This window comes from Polypterus senegalus, chromosome 15 (genome assembly GCF_016835505.1).
Source record: "Polypterus senegalus isolate Bchr_013 chromosome 15, ASM1683550v1, whole genome shotgun sequence".
NCBI classification, from domain to species: Eukaryota; Metazoa; Chordata; class Cladistia; order Polypteriformes; family Polypteridae; genus Polypterus; species Polypterus senegalus.
The window spans coordinates 51,337,752-51,357,324 of NC_053168.1; the positions used below are offsets into that span (position 1 = coordinate 51,337,752).

Here is a 19,573-nt window from a genome sequence, read left to right on the forward strand (position 1 = left end):
CAATTTCTTGAGTATTGGGTTCGTGTCCTTTACAAATGAAAGTCGGACGTTTTGAAATTAGGAAACTGTTAAACTGAACAAAATGCGTAAATTCTTCTAATATGTCGGATTTCTCCATTTTTTTGCGTGATGTATAAATATAGTACGCATGTGCGTTCCGTCCTGGACTTGAAATTTTTATTTTACTTACTTTATTGAAGTACTTCAAAGCCATTGTCTAAAATTAGAAAAATGTAAAATTATTGGATATTATTAAATAAAGGATACTTGTTTATTTGTAATTTTGTACTTTCACAACATTAAGTAACGTGTTAAATAATATTTGAAAATAGTTTGAAAGTAGGAAAATAACAGTTTTGAGTAGAAATTAATAAGTGAAACTTGGTTACATTTACAGGACCAAAAATCATTTTTATCCGTGTAGACATGTCCGGTCTTGCCCTGTCTTCAACATCTGGTTTTACTTATATGTTTTATACATTTATTTCATTTAACAAATGATACGCACCTTGCTCCCCCTGCTGCTGTTGCTGGCACACGCCTGCACCAGTAACCACCGTACCGGTCAAGCGGTGCTGGAGCTTGGAATGTGAGAGGAGCCCCCGTCAATCATTTCAAGTGGAGCCAATCATGGGCGACAGATGCCTTAGTGTTCAATATAATAGGGATGGGCGGGGTCGAATGGGCGTATCTTTTGGGCTTCCCCGTGACAGTCCCTTGCGCACCGGCGTTTCTTACTGTCAAACAACGGGACTTCAAGCAGGTGAGTTCGCCGGCTTATTCTACAGTTGTTAGTAGCCATTCGGTACAGCAGAGACCGTATAGTTTCTCACAAAAGAAGCGGCCGAGGTGAGACGCGCCGAGCGTCAGTGTTTTGATTGTCGCTGCCCGGGTAGGGGTAAATGCCAAGTATCTGCCTTTTCACATGCCAATCGTGTCGGACAGCCAGGACATTTAATTACTCTCTGGTGAAGTAAGACTTCCTCTTTTGACGCCTTGTATAAAGCTATTCCCTAATTATTTTAATGTAACCACACAGAAAAGGTGCATGAATGGTTTAAGTGCGAATGATTCTCAGCTTTCATACCTGTTTAATTGTACTCTTTCTTAAATAGCAAGACGCTAGAATGTTTAGAAAATACATTCTTTACTGGAGAGTTCTTACTCAACCTCAATAAATTACTAAAAAAGTTGTATCAGACTTGCTTTGCCACCGTGCCTTTCTGAAAGACATCAACGTGTTTTCAACTTAGGAGAAAGTCCGCATTATGCAATATTTTAGGGTACTTTATACTGTGTATATATAGTACATATATATCAAGTTCATGAGTTCAGTATTGGACGTAACATTTTTCTTATTTCATATTTCTTAATACGTAACAGTAACTCTACAGTTTTTTTATTTTTTATTTTATACAGCTTACATAATTCAATTTAGAGAAAGTTGTAATTGGGTGTGTACTCTTAATAAATCCTGGAGAAAGAAGATTACAAGCCGGGGCTCTCGCAGGGGAAGACCGCTTGTGACTCCGAGTAACGGGGGCGTGGCGGAGTTTACGTCACCGTTATGATTGGCAGACTGGCAAGAGGCGGCAGGACCTGAGACACGGAGATTCAACATAACATGCTGTGTTTCATTCATTCATTTAGTCAGCTACATCTGGTGTCGGGCAGGGGACAAAATAGGATGAATATGAGTTGAAGTAGCATGTCCTGGCAGCATTTGGTGCAGGGCAGGATTACAGACCTAAGATACTATAAGATTCTAGTCCATGGCAGTACAGTCGAGTTGTGTATCTGACTCATTAATACAATGCACTTTGCAGATTACAGGTGCTTACAGACCCACTAGGACAGACATACTGCAAGTCCTACACCTTGGCTACTACTCGGGTTAAAAGACTTTTATTATAGCCAGTTTGTTTGATCAAAGGCTGCTTCCTGACTTTAATTCAGTTTGATGCTCACTTCCTCAAAGCGTTTGGCTTGTTTTGACGCACTTATAGGATTCTGATTTTTGACATTACAGGTAGTGTATCGTGTCTCAATGGCTTGTCTTTGGCAATTGTTATTGAAAAGAAACTTTCACACCTGAGACTGCTGTGCTTTCATTGACGATTGTGACTCATTCTGCAGACTAAATGGCTTTATAGGACATTTAAAAAGTAGAGAACAACAGTGAAAGGATGAAAACACGGTTGTGCACCAAACCTCAAATCCACTATGCACAGTATTTGACCTTGCAGGTCCATATGGATATACACCCACTGAGCAAATTATTAGGACCACTATTTTAAAACTAGATGGTGTTTCTTTTTGCTCAATGAACAACCTCAGTTCTTTGTGGCATGGATGTTGTAAACACTCCTTCTTTGAGTTTCTGGTCCATGTTGACATGATTGCATCACTCAGTTTCTACCACATGCCAAAGATGTCCTGTTGGCTGCTCGTGAAGTGTGTCCTGTCTCCATGTGTTCAGTTTTATGAGCCTGGGGCCAGAGCACCTCTCATTCTTGGAACCCAACGTGGTCTTCTGCTTTTGTAGCCCATCCACCTCAGTGTTCGATGTGTCGTGCATTCTGAGGTGCTTTACTGCTCACCACAGTTGTAAAGACAGGGTGTCTGAGATGCAGTCTGGCCATTCTCTTCCGATCTCGCACATCAACAAGATGTTTCCATCCACAGAACTGCTGCTCACTGGATGTTTTTTGCTGTTTGCACCATTCTAAATAAACTCTACTGACCTTTGTGTGTGGAAATCCCAGTAGATCAACAGTACCAGTAACACTCAAAGCAGCCTATCATGTCACGGTCAAAATCACAGAACTCACATTCTGGTGTCTGATGTGAACATTAACTGCTGCCTTGTGATTGGCTAATTAGATAATTGCTTGGATAAGAAGGCTGTGCAGGTGTTCCTATAATTTACTTGGTGAGTATTTTATTGCTAGAGTTTGTTCACTTTGAGATTTTTTTTCTCTTAAAATATATTTTTTAGAACAAAAACATACTTGGGAATGTGGGACGCTTTCTGACTAGAACCTTTCTGTGCAATTTGCTTAGTATTATAATGTTTCCTGAGCATAATGATTAATTAATTCACAGTGCTGCAACATTATTATATTTTGCGTTCAGGCACCACCATGTTATGGTTCTTGTTTCTGGAACGCGGCTCCTGGTTTGCGATGGAGCATTGTTTTGGATGTCACCGCGCCTTGCTTCATCAGCACGATCCTTTAACTCCAATTTGTTTTTGGGTAAAAACACTATCAAACGTAGTGTCTATTTCCTCCTCGAAATTTTTGGCTTCCAGTCTTATTGTTTTCTCCCTGACTTTGATTTCTAGTTAGGGATTAGGCTTTGGTGCAAAAAAGTTTTGTCTTTAAGGTTTTGACTCATTTCTGGTTTCATCTCCTGGTCGTCTTCTAGCAGAATAATACTATGAGTGCAAAGTCGACAAATTTTAATTAAACATGGAGTTACAGTGGCTATAACCAGCAATTGCTTCATCCTGGGTATGATGTTCATGCATGTAAGCCCTGCAAGCAGGTCCTCCAAATTACAGGGAAAACTTGGGAGTTGGTGGCAGGATTGGCAATCCAGCCACCGTAAAAAAAAAAAAACCTCACACTGTTCTGGTGTGGCGCTGAGGTGTCGCCTGCTGGACTCGGGTCCCAATCCAGGTGGTTCATTATGTGGTGGGTGCGTCAACGCCCTATCAGCACATCCTCCCATCTCTCTCTCTCTGTCTTACAAAGCCTATAAAAAGTATTTATCCACTTGGAAATGTTCACATTTTGTTGTTATACAATGTTGAATCATAGAGGATTTAATTTGGCTTTTTCTGATCAACAAAAAAAGACTCTTTAATGTCAAACTGAACACAATTCATTATAAGCTTGCCGAAAATAATTACAACAATAGAGAAACCCAAATTATTTTTTGCATAAGTATTCACTCCCTTTACTATGACACACCTAAATCATCACTGGTGCAGCCACCTGGTTTAGAAAACACATCCATCCATCCATTTTCCAACCCGCTGAATCCAAACACAGGGTCACGGGGGTCCGCTGGAGCCAATCCCAGCCAACACAGGGCACAAGACAGGAACCAAAACCCAGGCAGGGTGCCAACCTACCACAGGACACACACAAACACACCCACACACCAAGCACACACTTGGGCCAATCTAGAATTGCCAATCCACTGAACTTTCAGGTCTTTGGACTGTGGGAGGAAACCTACGCAGACACGGGGAGAACATGCAAACTCCACGCAGGGAGGATCCGGGAAGTGACCCCGGGTCTCCTAACTGCGTTAGAAAACACATCAATAGTTAAATGGAGATCACCTTAACTTTAGTCACAGGCTTTTAATTCATTGTAGCAAAATGCTCCTGCAACTAGGTGGTCCAGTTTGTGGCGAGTCAGTATGGTGGCCAAACCAATACAATGAGGACAAAAGAACATTCCAAGCAAATCTGTAAAAAGGTGACTAAAAACACAAGTCAGGGGATATTGACAAGAACATGTCCAAGTCACTGAGTATCCCTTAGAGTGCAGCTAAACCAGCCATTATGAAATGGAAGGGGTACGGCACAGCTGTAAGTCTGTCTAGAGTAGGACAGCCACAAAACCTGAGCAAGAAATAGACAAGCAAGGGTGGTCACCAAGAGACCTGTGATAACTCTAAAGGAGTTACAAGCTACAGTAGTCCAAATCTGTAGACTCTTCAGACAACAGCTGTAAGTGAGAAAGTCACTGCTTAAACAACACACTTGATTTTTGGACCAGTGTTTGCAGAAGGCACATGGTAGATTGTGAAGTCAGACGGAGGAAGGTTCTGTGGTCTGATATGACCAAAAGTGTGCCTTTTGCCATCAAATGAAATGACATATTTGGCATAATCCAAACAGTGCACATTATCAAAAACATATAATGGTGGGATGCCTCCCTGCTGCAGGCCCTGGAAAGCTTGTGATGGTAGAGAGCAAAATACAGTACATGGAAATCCTGGAGAAAATCCTGACGATCTACAAGAAACCTGCACTTTGGGGAAAGAATTGTTTTTCAGGAAGACAATGACCCCAGGCCGAAAGCCAAAGCCAGACAACGATAATGTCTTAGAGTGGCCAAATCAAAGCTGAGATTTTAATTCAATTGAGAATCTGTGGCTAAACTTGAAAATGGCTGCTTACTCACGGGCTCCTGTGTGACCCGGTAGAGCCTGAGCAGCTTTGCAAAGAAGAATGAGGAAAAAAAATGGCAGTGTCCAGGTGTCAAAGCTGATAGAGACGGGGGGCATAGAGACTTGAGGCTGTTATGGCTACCAAATATGATTGTGAATACTTATCAATTATGCGGTGTTTTATATTTGTAATTAGTTTAAACTACTTTGCAGAGACATGTTTTCATGTTGACATTAAGGCCGGGGTTATACTTCACGCGACGCTCCTGCTACACAAGCATTGTACTGTTTATACTTGCATGCGTACTTTACATAAATCTGGAGGAATCCACCAGGTGGCAGTGCGAGATATTATCACGGTGAGAACAGGTTCGGCTTCTCTGTGTTGTGAATTGCCCATTAAATTCCGATGACACCCTACCGCAATATCTCTGAAAAGGATGTTTAATGATTAAATCCATCAGTCCAGGGATTTGTCAGCTAGTATTGGGCACAAGTGAGAAATTGTCCCTTGACGAGGCCTCAGCTCATCGCAAGGTGAATACAAGCACACAGATACACGGTAGCGTCATTTTAGTGTAACCAAATGTGCATATTTTTGGAAGGAAACCCGGAGCACACTGAGGAAACCCAGCAGGAAAACATGCTGACTCCAGACAGGGAATATCAGTGATGTGAATCCCTGTAAGACAGCGGTGCTACCGCTCTGCCACCGTGTCACCCCCATGTGAGTAACTATTAACAGTATTTTAAATGAAATTACCGATTTATCTGTAAAATATAACATACATACTTCAATGCATTTCATCATGAAAGTGATATCAAGTATAAATCTAAGGATTCGAAATGTGCAGAGAGTTGGAATATCATACATTTAATGTGTCCTGTGTGGTATTCAATTGCTGTTTGCCGCTGCTGTCAGTACCGGAGGAAGCCCTAGGAAAAAAAGCCGGCACAGAAGACAGTATGTGAGACTTTTAAAATGTATCGTGTCATTACGATCGGGAATATGAGACGCTTGAATATAAAAGCACCACGAATGCATCTGTATGTCGGCATTTTGCTTCACCACTTCGAACCATTCATCAAACATTGAAGCACGCACATCGATCTTGTAGGATCCGCAAAGTGGCTTTCTGTCACATGTAGATAGTAACCAGAGACTCTGACGTTACATTCCAACTTTTAGCACACTGCACCCCCCGACCTTTTGCTGGTACTGCAACTCGTTAATTTCTGAGGACCTGCTGAAAGGACGCGTCAAATGAACGCTGGGAACGTGTGGGAGCCATGATGTGGGCGCATACTCGTTCTGAGCGTGAAGTATAAACGAGCCCTAAAGAGACTTTTTCTGTTGTTCAGTGTTTCACAGTAGATTAAGCCAAAGAACATCAAATACCCACATTAGGGACACTAGAAAGGAGCCTGAAAAGTTCTTCTCAAAAATGTGAATTTTGTTGTATTAGCAAGTGTTGCACGGCTGAGATTTGGAGGAGAAAATGGTTGAATGGTCAGAACTTTTCATGGTAAATACACCCAGTCATGAACATGCTGCCAGCCAACTCTTGGGACAGGAGAGTGGTTAGCAGAGAATGCTGTTAACAAGGCATGGAAAGAGGATGGTGTTCTAATCTGTATGCCCAATGCCAAGTGCCCGTATGTGGTCCAGGACTACTGTGTTTAATGTACCTTTTCACTCACTTCTTGAAGAGATGGTTTTCGTCAAATATTAGCAGTGAATGTGCTTTGTGATCCTCCAAAATTTTGAAAACCAATATATGTAGAGTTTAGAAAGATATTTGGATAAAGCACGTTTGTGAACGTTACATTTATGTTGTTCTACGGATGGTGCTGCTGTTCAATTTCTCCCATTAGATAACCTATTTTACAGCGTCACTTCATGTGGCTTCCAGATTCTTTCCTCTTCTTAGAATATATGTTTAACAGACTGCCTAATTTTTCTGCAACAAAGTAATTGAATGTTAAATGAATAATTTAAGAGTTGGCAAAATGGAAACACTCTTTACAGGATGAACTCAGCCTGGCTGTTTATCAGAAAGAAAATACTGTAAGGCCAACTATTATATATTACATTACCATTAAACCCAGGAGTATTATGACTTTTTTAGTCCACCATGCTGTCATCTACCACTGGAAGGTCTTCTGCTGATAATGATACTGGATTAGTCATCACAGTGCCTACTCCGTTTACAAAGATGTTGTGCCCACATGGATCACGACGATGTACAGTCTACTCTCAGAGATTGGATTTTATTTACAGTAACTGTTACAATGTCTGCCAAATGCATCATTTGAGCTGTGCTGAAGCAACTTAGATGACCATATGCTGGCATCAGGGTGTTTTTATTATCAAGTCTTTCATCTTTTTCTTGGAGCCACTGACCACCATATTTGCACGTTGGAATGACTTGTACAAAGGTGCAATAATGACAGCCTTGTGAAACAGCCAGTTATCATGTAATCTGGCGCCGTCTAAAATTGATGTTTTACTTCGTTTACTTACAGACACTCCAGCCACCATAAAAAACTCGCACTGTTCCACTCCATCTGAACTAGTCTGGTGCTGACCCTACCCGTAACCTAATCCTAACCCTACCCCTAACCCGTTGCATGGCTGCACTCGGGTCCTAATCTGGGATCCTGAGTTGGCTTGTCATGTATCAGCGCCTGCTCCTAACCTCCTCTCTCTCTCTTTTGTGCACATTGGTGGACTGCAAGTGGGTGCAACTTAATTTTTCTCAGAGTGTGTTATTTAAATTTATTATTAAACTGCATTGCCTCCTTTCATATTTCATCCTTTTTCATTTCTGCACTGTTTGTAATTGAACTGTATTCAGCATCAATTGACTGTTAATTAGTTAATTACTTAAAATTAACTTATTTTAGACTAGGGGGCTCTGCCCCCTGCTCGCTTCACTCGCCCACCCCTGGGTTTGGTTTACCGGATATACAATTTAAAGATATTATTTTCATGGGAATTGTTACATATGCATTATTTTCAGTTATACTTTAAAACGTTTCTAAAAACAATATTTGTCCTTTATTTCCTGGCCCCGGGTGTGATTAAATCTGTCTCTCATGGGATGTATAACGCTGCTCACATTGTGGGGGGGGTGAACGCACACTAAGGGGATGCGGTCAGACCAGCTGCTGTCTTGCTGCTGCTTCTGGCGAGCTGTATGTTCTGCTCGCCGTTGTTTTAAGAGCTGGGAGCACGTGAAGTGTGTCTGCCAAAAGCATTCCAACAACTGCTAGGTTAGATGATCACATCTCGTTCACTTCACTCGCCCCCCCCCATTTCCCCCAGGGGTGCGCTATGCTACAGCCACTTCGCATCTCTGCCGCTCGCACAGTGAAGATGGGGGGAGCTGAGCGCACGCTAAGGAGATGTGGCTGGATCAGCTGCTGGCTTTGTGCTGCTGCTTCCAAGGTGTGTGATCTGCTTGTCGTGCTACACGTCGATCATTTAAAAGCTTGAACAGCAGCTGTCCTTTTGTCTCACTGCCTTGTCTCGCGGGACGTTAAAATGTCTTCCGATAAGATCACGTCTCGTCTCCCGCCAAAGATTTTTTTTTATAATAGAGAGATATATTTATAGTTTAACTAGTACTAGTACTTCCAACCAGCCTTCTTTCTTGCCTTGCACTACACTCTAAACCCTTAGGACCAAATATGGTAATATGCACATAAGGTGTTGTTACAATAAACGTAATATCAGAATGCATTATTGTATCTTATACTCTAGAGTACATTTCTGAATAATGTTAACCTCTAAACCATCCATCCATCCACATGTTGCACTGTATTTTGAATACCGACTTGGCTTGTGATGTTGTGATTACGCTTTTCTTTTTTTTCTGTTGAAAGAGAAAGGCTGACAACTTAAAAAAAAATAATGAAATAATGCCTACAAATTAGCAAAACAAAAGTTTCAGTACTCCCACACAGTTTCCTGTGAACGTGGGAAATTGTTTCTGTGACATGCCATAACAATCCCAAAATGATAGGCAATTCAGTGATGCGTTATTTACTTAAGGGAAAAAGATCCTTGTTATGCCACCTGTCAGATTATAGCACTTAAATTAATAATAAATGAGTACTCATGTGACAGCTGTAAACTTATCAATACTTAATTACGCTGCTCAATTTGTCATTGAAATACATTGACATTAAAGAACAGCTCGTATTAATATCTTCTTTAAAGATTCACTTCAAGAACGTGTTCTGTAAAGAATCTTTGGAGTCATTAGCTGTACACAAGGTATTTTATTTGTATGGTCTTAGATGGGCTTTTTCCTGAGTGGTTTTGTGAGCTTCTTATTCACAAAGTTATTTAGAGCGGGGAACATCCATGTGTTTGCCAAATTTTTACTGATTTTACAGAGAGTGTAGTCAATTAAGTGACATGTAATCATGAAAGACAGGTTTGTATAGTAAAATATTTTCAAATTCTCCATTTAACAACTTTAGCCGCTGCAGTGTACACTAGGAATTCATGCTACTGATGAGTAACATATTATTACAGTAACTAATGATTTTACCTTACAAATTAATTATACTGTATATTTAATCACACAGAGCTAATTTTTTCAACCTGCTTTATGCTGTACTGGGTTGCTTCATACCTACCCTGGCACAAAGGAGCACAACAAGCCTGGGGCCTAGCTAAGATGGTGCTTTTACAGGGCATGTTCATGTACATGCTCAGTTCAGCAAGTTAATTTTAAAGTCACAAATTACTATAACGGTATGTTTGTATTCTCGGAAAAAATGAGGAAAGTAACCAGAACACAGGAGAGATGTACAGAATCCTCATGGAGGGAAACCCAGCTAGGAACTGAAACCGTGTCCAAGCCCTGCCGAGGACCAACAATATTCAGTGCTGCCGATAATAACATGCATTTTTCACAAATTGTTAGTTTCAAGTACTTTGGATGCAGTGTCTTGTAAGACTATTCAAATAGATACAACCAGGGAAGTAGGGAGGTGGTTTACAATACCCTTTTTCTGCATTTTATTAGACCTTGTGTCATGTATATTGTGAACACAGTGAGCGCGGCCCCAAGAGGATATGGCCGTTCCTCCGAAACCCCCTCTTAAACAGTGATTGCTGCTTGCTGCCGTGCTGCGTGTTCTGCATGTCACGCGCAGTTTCCAACATTTAAAAGACCGAACTGCAGCTGTCCTAGTGTCTCACTGCCTTGTCTCTCTTTCCCCAGACATCCTCTGCTTTATTCTGCCGTATTCGAATAAAGTTTCTATTTCCTGAAAACCCTGAATGACCCAAGCGTGACAATATGTAACTGTTTGTAAACATTAATGATGTACTGTACAACAGTGAATGTCTGCATATGCACTGCACGCAGAAACTCATACAGTAAGATATATTTCAAGGCCAAGTGACTTTAGCAACACCTACAACATAATGGAAAAGAGGAGTAATAAAGTTTACTGCAGTAAAGTTTACAATGTTAATAAGTGACCTTTCAGCATGTGTTATGTACGCTGCTCACTACGTAACGCCTGATGGCAGCTTTTGATAGAAATACATGGCCTGGAGATATCAAGTGTACAAATGATATGGCAAGGGAACACTGGCTGGTAGCCTGGGCTCCGCTCCTTGACTGGTCCCCAGTAATGTGAATTTTGTATGTTCTCCCCTTATTTTTTTATGTTTTTTCTCTAAGTACCACAATTTCAAAGGAACATGTATGTTAGTTTAATTAACTCGATATGTCAGTTTGGGTGTTTGCATGAATATGATGGCCTGGTGTCCTGAACAAGATCCTTTTTTGATTGGGATGAGTCCTTATTTGAGCCTGTAAAGGTTTTGTAAGTGGCAGTGAGCATTAGCTAAGTGAATAGTTTGAAAGTATTTTAAAAATGTATCTGTTGCTTAAAATTGAATCCAGAAACAAAAATGTCCATTGTATTCCAAATGCACAGAGTCACAGTATAATCTTTTAGTCTCGTTTTAGCCAAGATAGTTACTAAAATAATTTCCATCCATCTTCTAACCCATTGAATCCATATCTTTGGACTGTGGGAGCGCCCGGAGGAAACCCACGCAGACACGGGGAGAACAAGCAAACTGCATGCAGGGAGCACTTGGAGAGCGAACCCGGGTCTCCTAACTGCGAGGCAGCAGCGCTACCACTGTGCCACCCTAAAATAATTTCATTTTATTTATTTTTTAATATGCATGTGCAAGTGATGTTTATGTATAGCAGAGTAGGTAAACGTCAAACATTAAAACGATGCTAATAGCTTCTTACCTGACTGACTCTGTTGCTGCACACCTAACCTGCAGAGCCATTAAAAGACCGCCACTGTCAATTCATTCTTCAGCAATGACCTGTTACAGTTAGGAACAGAAATGTCTTTTATTAATAGTAGTTATCTGCAGATTACTCTCACTGTGTTTGCTAAGGGTGTATAAAATGAGTCTGCTCATTGCACTTTGCAAACACATTCTATACATGCACAAAAATAATAATAATAATAATAATATGCTTTATTTAGTCAATACAAACTCTAGATTTTAGCGCTACTTGTCGTTGGACTTTTCAGCAGCTCCAGAGGGCATTACACTGTAATGTAAAATAATTTATATTGCAGTTTAATAGTTTTTGCATGTCCAGAATAGGAATCTGTTGGCATTTCTGTAAAGAAAACGGGCCTGACTTGTTGATTATTTAAAAAGGGCCATTTTGGTGCAGCTTTGGGTTTTGGGCTTTTACTTTTCAAATTTTTTCATTTCAAATGAATTCATTAATATAAATAGTTTTTTCACCACTCTGTAGCGATGCTCTTACCATGACATACAATAACTTGGTTTACTGCCAAGAGCTACAACTTCCAAGCATTACATACATTTTTAAAGCACTTCCTCTTCTAAAGTGACACGGTACTTATAACTTTCAATGAATACGTTTCAGCTGCATATTTTATTGTCATTGTTTTGCATGTTGGTCTGTTATCAAATGACTTTTCTGAAGGACCTAAACTCTAAACAGTCTACTTTTGCATTTGTTTTAAGTTTGCTTTTTTTGCAAATATCATAATATTATATTCATTGGGCCTTATTCTCCAAATGTTTAGACTATTATGGAGGATATACAGTCCATATTAAAAGTGTGTGAAGCCCGTCTTGAAGATCTCGTGGTGGCAGTTTCCACTGCTTCTGATTTTTGTTTTTACACTGAGTGATAGTTCAAGCCCAAGTTATTAGCACTTGGTTAATATTTAACATTGGCAATGTGTCATAAATGTCCTTATCTCTTTTGATTTGTCATGTTGTGACATGAAGTCCTTCACAAATATGCAAGAGGCATTTATTAACAGTTGAACTTTATGCCAACTTGCATTTTTGTGAAAAGAGCAATGAGGCCCAGCTATATTTTTTGTTGTTATTTTTTACTCGTCTGGCAACCTTTTACCTCAGAATCGGATAATTTTAAATTAAAACGTGTACAGTGACCTCATTTAAATCTGAAACTGCAGTATTTGACTCCTGCTTCTTTTCAGAACCCATATTAATGCCATCTCTTATATAAGTGCCAACAATTACACATAAAGACTTGCAGAATCAGTGAGGAAAGCTTGGCCAGCTGATCATAAGTGCTTTGTTTGAAAACACCTTTTGTGACGGGGCTGGCATACAATACAATACAATACAATACAATACAGTTTATTTTTGTATAGCCCAAAATCACACAGGAAGTGCCGCAATGGGCTTTAACAGGCCCTGCCTCTTGACAGCCCCCCAGCCTTGACTATCTGAGAAGACAAGGAAAAACTCCCAAAAAAAACCTTGTAGGGAAAAAATGGAAGAAATTTCTGGAAAAGCAGTTCAAAAAGAGACCCCTTTCCAGGTAGGTTGGGTGTGCAGTGGGTCTCAAAAAGAAGGGGGTCAATACAATACAACACATAGAACAGAACAAATTCTCAATACAGCATAAAAATAAAAATATTACAAGTACGGAGCAGAATTTAAAAGTTGATGATATCACAGAATATGATTTGGGTTTGTTTAGAGTCCTGGAGACCTCAGCCGTCAAGCTGCCTCCCCCATTTGGCCATTCCACAGCTGAGTCAGTGCTGGGCCAGCCAATCCGATGAAAGGACCCCTCTACCCCACGATTCCTGCGATCCTCCATCAGGGATGACTTTACCGTTTCCTTTTTTGAATGCCCATTCATCATTGAGGTAGTGTTATTTAAAGGCTGTTTTTAAAGTTCTATACGGGAAATAAGTTGTCAGATTGCAGTTTCATTTTGTTCTGTTTCTCTGTCAGACATGGGAGATGTCAGGCCCATATAAAAAAAAGACAAGAGAACTTGGTGTTCCGGTGTAATATCTGTTTTGAGAAGTTTTGTGCAAACCTTTCATGTGCTTCTTATGCCTGAGTGTTTTTTTTTTCTGTGACTTCCTTTTCTCATGGGATACCTACATATAATCTGACAATAAATGAAATAAGTCAATCATTGTTAAATCCACTGTCAGCATTAAGGCTGTCTCCATCGCAGGATCCTACAGTAAAAGGCATCTCACAAATAAGTTTGATATAAAACATTCATATTTAAAGCCAACTTGTGCAGTGATCAGTTCTTTAGGTGACTTGACTCTAGAGCAGTGGTTCCCAACCTTTTTTTTTGGCCATGCCCCACCTAGGCCTCTCTAAAATCATGATGTCCCCCACTGTAACATATACCTTATTCTTATTATTACCTATTCAAAAAATGAACTACTCACGTGGAGGAAACCCATAATGTCACTAATTTGGTCTAAACAAGAACATGGAAACAAAAGAGGGAAAGGATAGCTGAAGTACTGACAAAGAAATCACAAAGAAATTGTTAAAAAAATAATTATAATAATATGAAGTAATATGAAAATACAGCAAATACAGTTTTGAAAACGTATAATGAGAGACGTGACAGTCATAAATATAAAATAACTTTAATGACAGCTTTTTCTGTAATATTTTATATTTTTGTTATATTGCAAAATTTTATAATCATTGTTACAATTCATATTATTTTAATGGTAAAAAACGATTTCGAAGTAGAAAAACCCGAGGCAGTTGTAAAATCATAAATTAAAGGGTTCTTCACCATCCCTTCTATGTTTATATAAATATATAAATGTCTCTGTAAAAAAATAAAAATTCTTTGTTTATTTTTTTCTATCACTTTTAACAATGAACTTCTGTTTTTTCATTTTATAAATTGTTTAACGTACCCAAATTCTCGCATTGCGCCCCACGTTGAGAATCACCACTCTAGAGTTTCCCCCTTAGCAAGTCTGTCTTAATACGCTTGTCAGCGGTTACTCTTGAAAAGAAGATGGAATAAGAGCAGATAGGTGATATTTTTATGAGCCGAAGTAGCAGTTACTACAGCAATGAACTTTACATAATGAAGAAAGTAAACCTGGAATTCTGGTAACTCTTAAAAATGTGTGCGTGTCTGCACAAAGACAGGAGAAATCATTTTAGGCTTCTCCTATACTGTAGTAATTTGTATGGCCTTTAGATGAAACTAATTGAATTTGTTGGTGTATACCGTATATACACGTAAGTTCTCCCGCGGATAAGTCGGGGCTTGATTTTACTGTATAATTTCCAGTATTTTATAATGCCAGTCGTATAAGTCGAATGCGGAAAACTCACACTATTGGTCCAAAAGATTATGATCTGCTAACGCCCACCTGAGAGAGTAACCACGGAGCACCAGTATTGTGCCTACATGACCACCTGGTAATGCCCGAACTATTCCGAAGCGATGTTTGCACTGATTTGTGTTTTTTGTATCTCACACCCTCATACACCTTTATCGTAAGAAGAAGAAAATATGAAGCTGGTTTTAAATTAAAAGTCTTTGAATCAGCGAAAGAAATTGGTAACTGTGCTGCTGCAACAAAATTCAATGTGTCTGAGAAACTGGTGTGAGATTGGAGGAGGCAAGTCGTATTTTTGAACGGGAGTATAAGTTGGGGTCTGATTTTGTGATCAGGTTTCAAGATCGGACTCATATGCGAGTATATGCAGTAATTAAAGAGAGTTGTAAATAAGAATATTAATGCAATTATTTTTTGTTACTAAATTGAACCAGAAACAAAGTTGTTGTCTTGTCCAAAGACATGTTGTCATTTTGTGCTGCCAAATGCAGTTGTACAGTATGTGGCCATGTTTAACTGCGCTAAATGAGTATCTCAGCTGTATTTTGGTTTTGCTCTTTGCTGATAAAGTCCGCTCCACCACCCAGCAACTCTGAAAAAAATGACAACAGCAATGGAAGGGGTTGAAGGATGGAAATATTTTTGTGGGAATTTCCAGAAAATATTGCAAACTGCATGTTACTAGTCAACAGTAGTCTTACCTTGTGAATGTTCTTGTGTGGCAGGGCCATCTTAACGCTTTGTCCTATAATGCTGTTGTGTGGAGCAGTAGAATGTGGAGGTGATGGAGTCCAAGGGTTTAGAAACTGTTGGAATCCCTCATTTGTATATTTATTGGAGAATGGATATACTGGACTTAACATTTTTCAAAATAATTGGCAATAAAGTATCTTACAGTGGGAGCTAATGGGATCCTGTATTTTGTAAGGATATTGAGCATTGTTTTAGGAATCAAATCTGAATTACAACTTAAGAAGGTATATTATAAAATACCAATCAACATTTATTTATAAAGCACATTTTCATACAAAAAAATGTAGCTCAAAGTGCTTTACAAAATGAACAGAAAAATAGAAGACACAATAAAAAATAAACATTAAGTCAACATTAAATAGTTTGTTATATTTCAGAGACTCTTTATACATTGACATTTATCTAAATAAAAAGAGCCTACCAGTTGTTTATTCCATTTTCAGCCATATAGGTAACTTGGCAGTATCTTAACAGTCTTTCTAATAAATACATTGAATAATCGTTCCACCTGAAGTTCAGACTTTCACCCACCTTAAAACTTGTTCTCAAATGAGCTTTGTGTAGTAAATATTGGACTTTTGGCACAAAAAGAAAACAACAACTCAAAATTAGACAGTAAGGATTTGTCAGCCAAAAACACAGAAGCTTAAGGTATTATTTGGTCAGTTGGATTTGTAGAACTGCAAAAAGATTTTTAACTTTCATTAAATTATTGCCATTTACATCCACGCTCACTTATGCCAGATTAATCTGAAGCTGACTGTTAACCCAATACACATGTCCTTGGGCTGTGGGAATAAAACTAGTAAAGCTCGTTAGGTGGCCTGTAGAGCTCTCTAGAGTTATGTGGCAGCGATGGTAACCACGGTGGGATTATGTCCCCCAGGTAGGCACTGTGGTGTTGTGGTTAAAGCTTTGGACTTCATACCCTGAGGTTGTGGCTTCAAATCCTGACATTGTGTGACCGTGAACAAGTCACTTGACCTGCCTGTGCTCCAATTGGAAAGCCAAAAGAAATATAACCAAATGTATCATAAATGTTGCAAGTTCATCCATCCATCCATTTTCTAACCCGCTGAATCCGAATACAGGGTCACGGGGGTCCACTGGAGCCAATCCCAGCCAACACAGGGCACAAGGCAGGAACCAATCCTGGGCAGGGTGCCAACCCACCGCAGAACACACACAAACACACCAAGCACACACTAGGGCCAATTTAGAATCGCCAATCCACCTAACCTGCAAGTCACCTTGAATAAAGGTGTCAGCCAAATAAGTGCTCAGATACTGTAAGTATTCAGTCCTGTCACCATGAGTGTAAAGGAGAACTGGACAGGCTTCTAAGCTGTAGGGACCAGAGTTTCAATGCAAACATAGCTATTTTCTATTTGGAATTTGTGCATTCTTTCTCTGCCATGTGAATTTTCTTTGGGTGCTCTGGTTTCTACATGCTTCTGGGAAATGTGCATGTTAAGGTTATTGGCCACTCTGGACTGACCCTGGTATGAAGGAGTGTTGGTGTGTATGTGAGTGCGCACTCTGATGCATCAGTGCTCTATCCTCATTTACTTCATTGGCTTTGGCAAGTCCTTCCTGGGTAGACTCAGGCTTCCCAACAGCTTGCACTGATGAAAACAGTTTGAGAAAACAGTTGGACCTGAAACTCTGCTTCTGATGGCCCAATGAAGAAAAGCTGAAAAGAAGCTGACATGCCACACCACCATAAAGAACTTTTAGTGCTTTAGCATGATGCCAAAGATGAAACAGTATGGTAGTTGGACTTCACATATGCCTCATTCACACCTCACTTTTCAAAGCTGCACAGTTTTTAGATCTAGTGATCCTACTGCCACTGCTTATACGATGCAGTTTATGTTTTCATTTACTTGATTGTTTTTTTGTGGATAGAAAACATATTTGTATTTCCACTTTGGTTAAATGTGATTCCTATGCATTTCTGACCCAGTCAGAACATGGTCTGTGTGATCCATCACATGTGATTTATTTATTTTTTTTATGTGGTCAGGTGCCATTCAGATGTGGCGAGTTTTAATACAGGTGTAAATAGATGTATTTTGCATTAGCTACAAATTCTCCCCATGTTCTGACTGCTGCTTTCTTTTGACTTTATGGACTGATGTAAATTTTTCACACAATGCTGATTTTGGACCAATGTGTCCAATGTCTAAGAAAAGTTGATAAAGAGCAAAGACAGTTTCGAGGAAAGGCAGAATATATACAATACAGTTTATTTTTGTATAGCCCAAAATCACACAGGAAGTGCCGCAATGGGCTTTAACAGGCCCTGCCTCTTGACAGCCCCCCAGCCTTGACTCTCTGAGAAGACAAGGAAAAACTCCCAAAAAAACCTTGTAGGGAAAAATGGAAGAAACTTTGGGAAAGGCAGTTCAAAGAGAGACCCCTTTCCAGGTAGGTTGGGCATGCAGTGGGTATCAAAAGAAGGGGGTCAATACAATACAATACAATACAATACACAGAACAGAATAAATCCTTAATACAGCATAATAATAAAGATTTTAGAAGTATGGAGCAGAATTTAACAGTAGATGATAGCACATAATAAGATTTGGATATTTTTAGAGTCCTGGAGACCTCATCCATCAAGCTGCCTCCCCATTTGGCCATTCCACGGCTGAAACGTTGCTCGGCCAGCCAATCCAATGAAAGGACCCCTTTTTCCCATGATTCCTGTGATCCTCCATCAGGGATGACTTTACCATAGGCAGGTGGGCTGTGGCACCAATTGCCACATTTGAGTAACGAGAACAGAAACAGAATAGGTGAGGGTTAGTAACAAATTCTAACAATCATGTTACTTATGTTTTAGTGCTAAAGACTAACAACAGAGATGCAGTATGTACAGTTAATCAGCAGCTCTAGTCAGGATATCCTAAACTGAAGTAGTGAGTCTTCAGCCGAGATTTAAACGCTGGGACCGAAGGGCATCTCTTATAGAAGCAGGAAGACCATTCCACAGTTTAGGGGCCCTGTAACTAAAAGCTCGACCTCCCACTGTAATTTTATTAATCCTTGGAATCATAAGCAGACCAGCATCTTGAGATCTTAATGTGCGCTCAGGTTTGTGTCATGATAAGTTCAGACAAGTAAGCCGGACCTCGGCCATTTAATGCTTTATATGTTAAAAGGGGGATTTTGAAATCTGCCCTAAATTTAACCGGGAGCTCAGTGTAAGGATTTAAGAACTGGAGTTATGTGTTCATATTTTGTGTTCTTGTTTCTTGTATATGCCAGTAGACAATGGAGATGCATTTTAATTCCAGGTCAACGTAAACACAATCCACCTAAATTATATACGAATACAATCTATATAAAAACCCCACGTTAAAGCTGGTCTTTGAGCTGTACGTAGCAGGGCATATGTAAAATGTTTTATTTATTGACAATGCTTAAAATGGAAAAAGGGATGGGTATGCCTTGAGTTTCACATTTCTGCTGTAAGGTGTGTTTTATCTGTCTATCTATCTATCTATATAATAAGATATTACTGTCGCTGCGTATTGTGTGTGAGTATAAGGTGCCTTTGAGCATTCTGATTGGTCAGTTGGGCTTTGGTCAGATTGTTCAATTTTAATCTCATTACTAAGTCAAAAGTGATCAATACAGGAAGCATCAGGCAACAGAAGTTGACAAACAAGAGGATATCAAGAAAATGCATTGGAGGAACACTGAGAGCCACTTTTAAACATGGGAAGTATTAACAAAAATTCAAACAATATTTTCACAGTGGGAAGTGGGGCCCATCTACCAGTAGTGCTAGTCAAAAAACAGACAGGGAGTGAGCAGTGTGCTTCAAAATGATATAGTCGAGGAGCAGGCTTTACGGGAACAAGAGCGAGAGAAGAAGCAGTGGTCAAGACAGGCTGAGACACACAAGGACATTAAAAAA

The 19,573-nt window shown here is 39.7% G+C and overlaps 1 protein-coding gene across 1 annotated transcript in view; it reads left to right on the forward strand.

Moving 5' to 3' along the window:
- Positions 1 to 699: 699 nt before the first annotated feature.
- The window catches only part of gsdmea (gasdermin Ea), a 53,735-nt gene continuing 34,861 nt past the window's right edge, over positions 700 to 19,573 (forward strand). The window contains exon 1 of the mRNA XM_039736550.1: positions 700 to 763. The gene's annotated coding sequence lies outside the window, so the exon portion shown is untranslated. The remainder of the gene's footprint in view (positions 764 to 19,573) is intronic.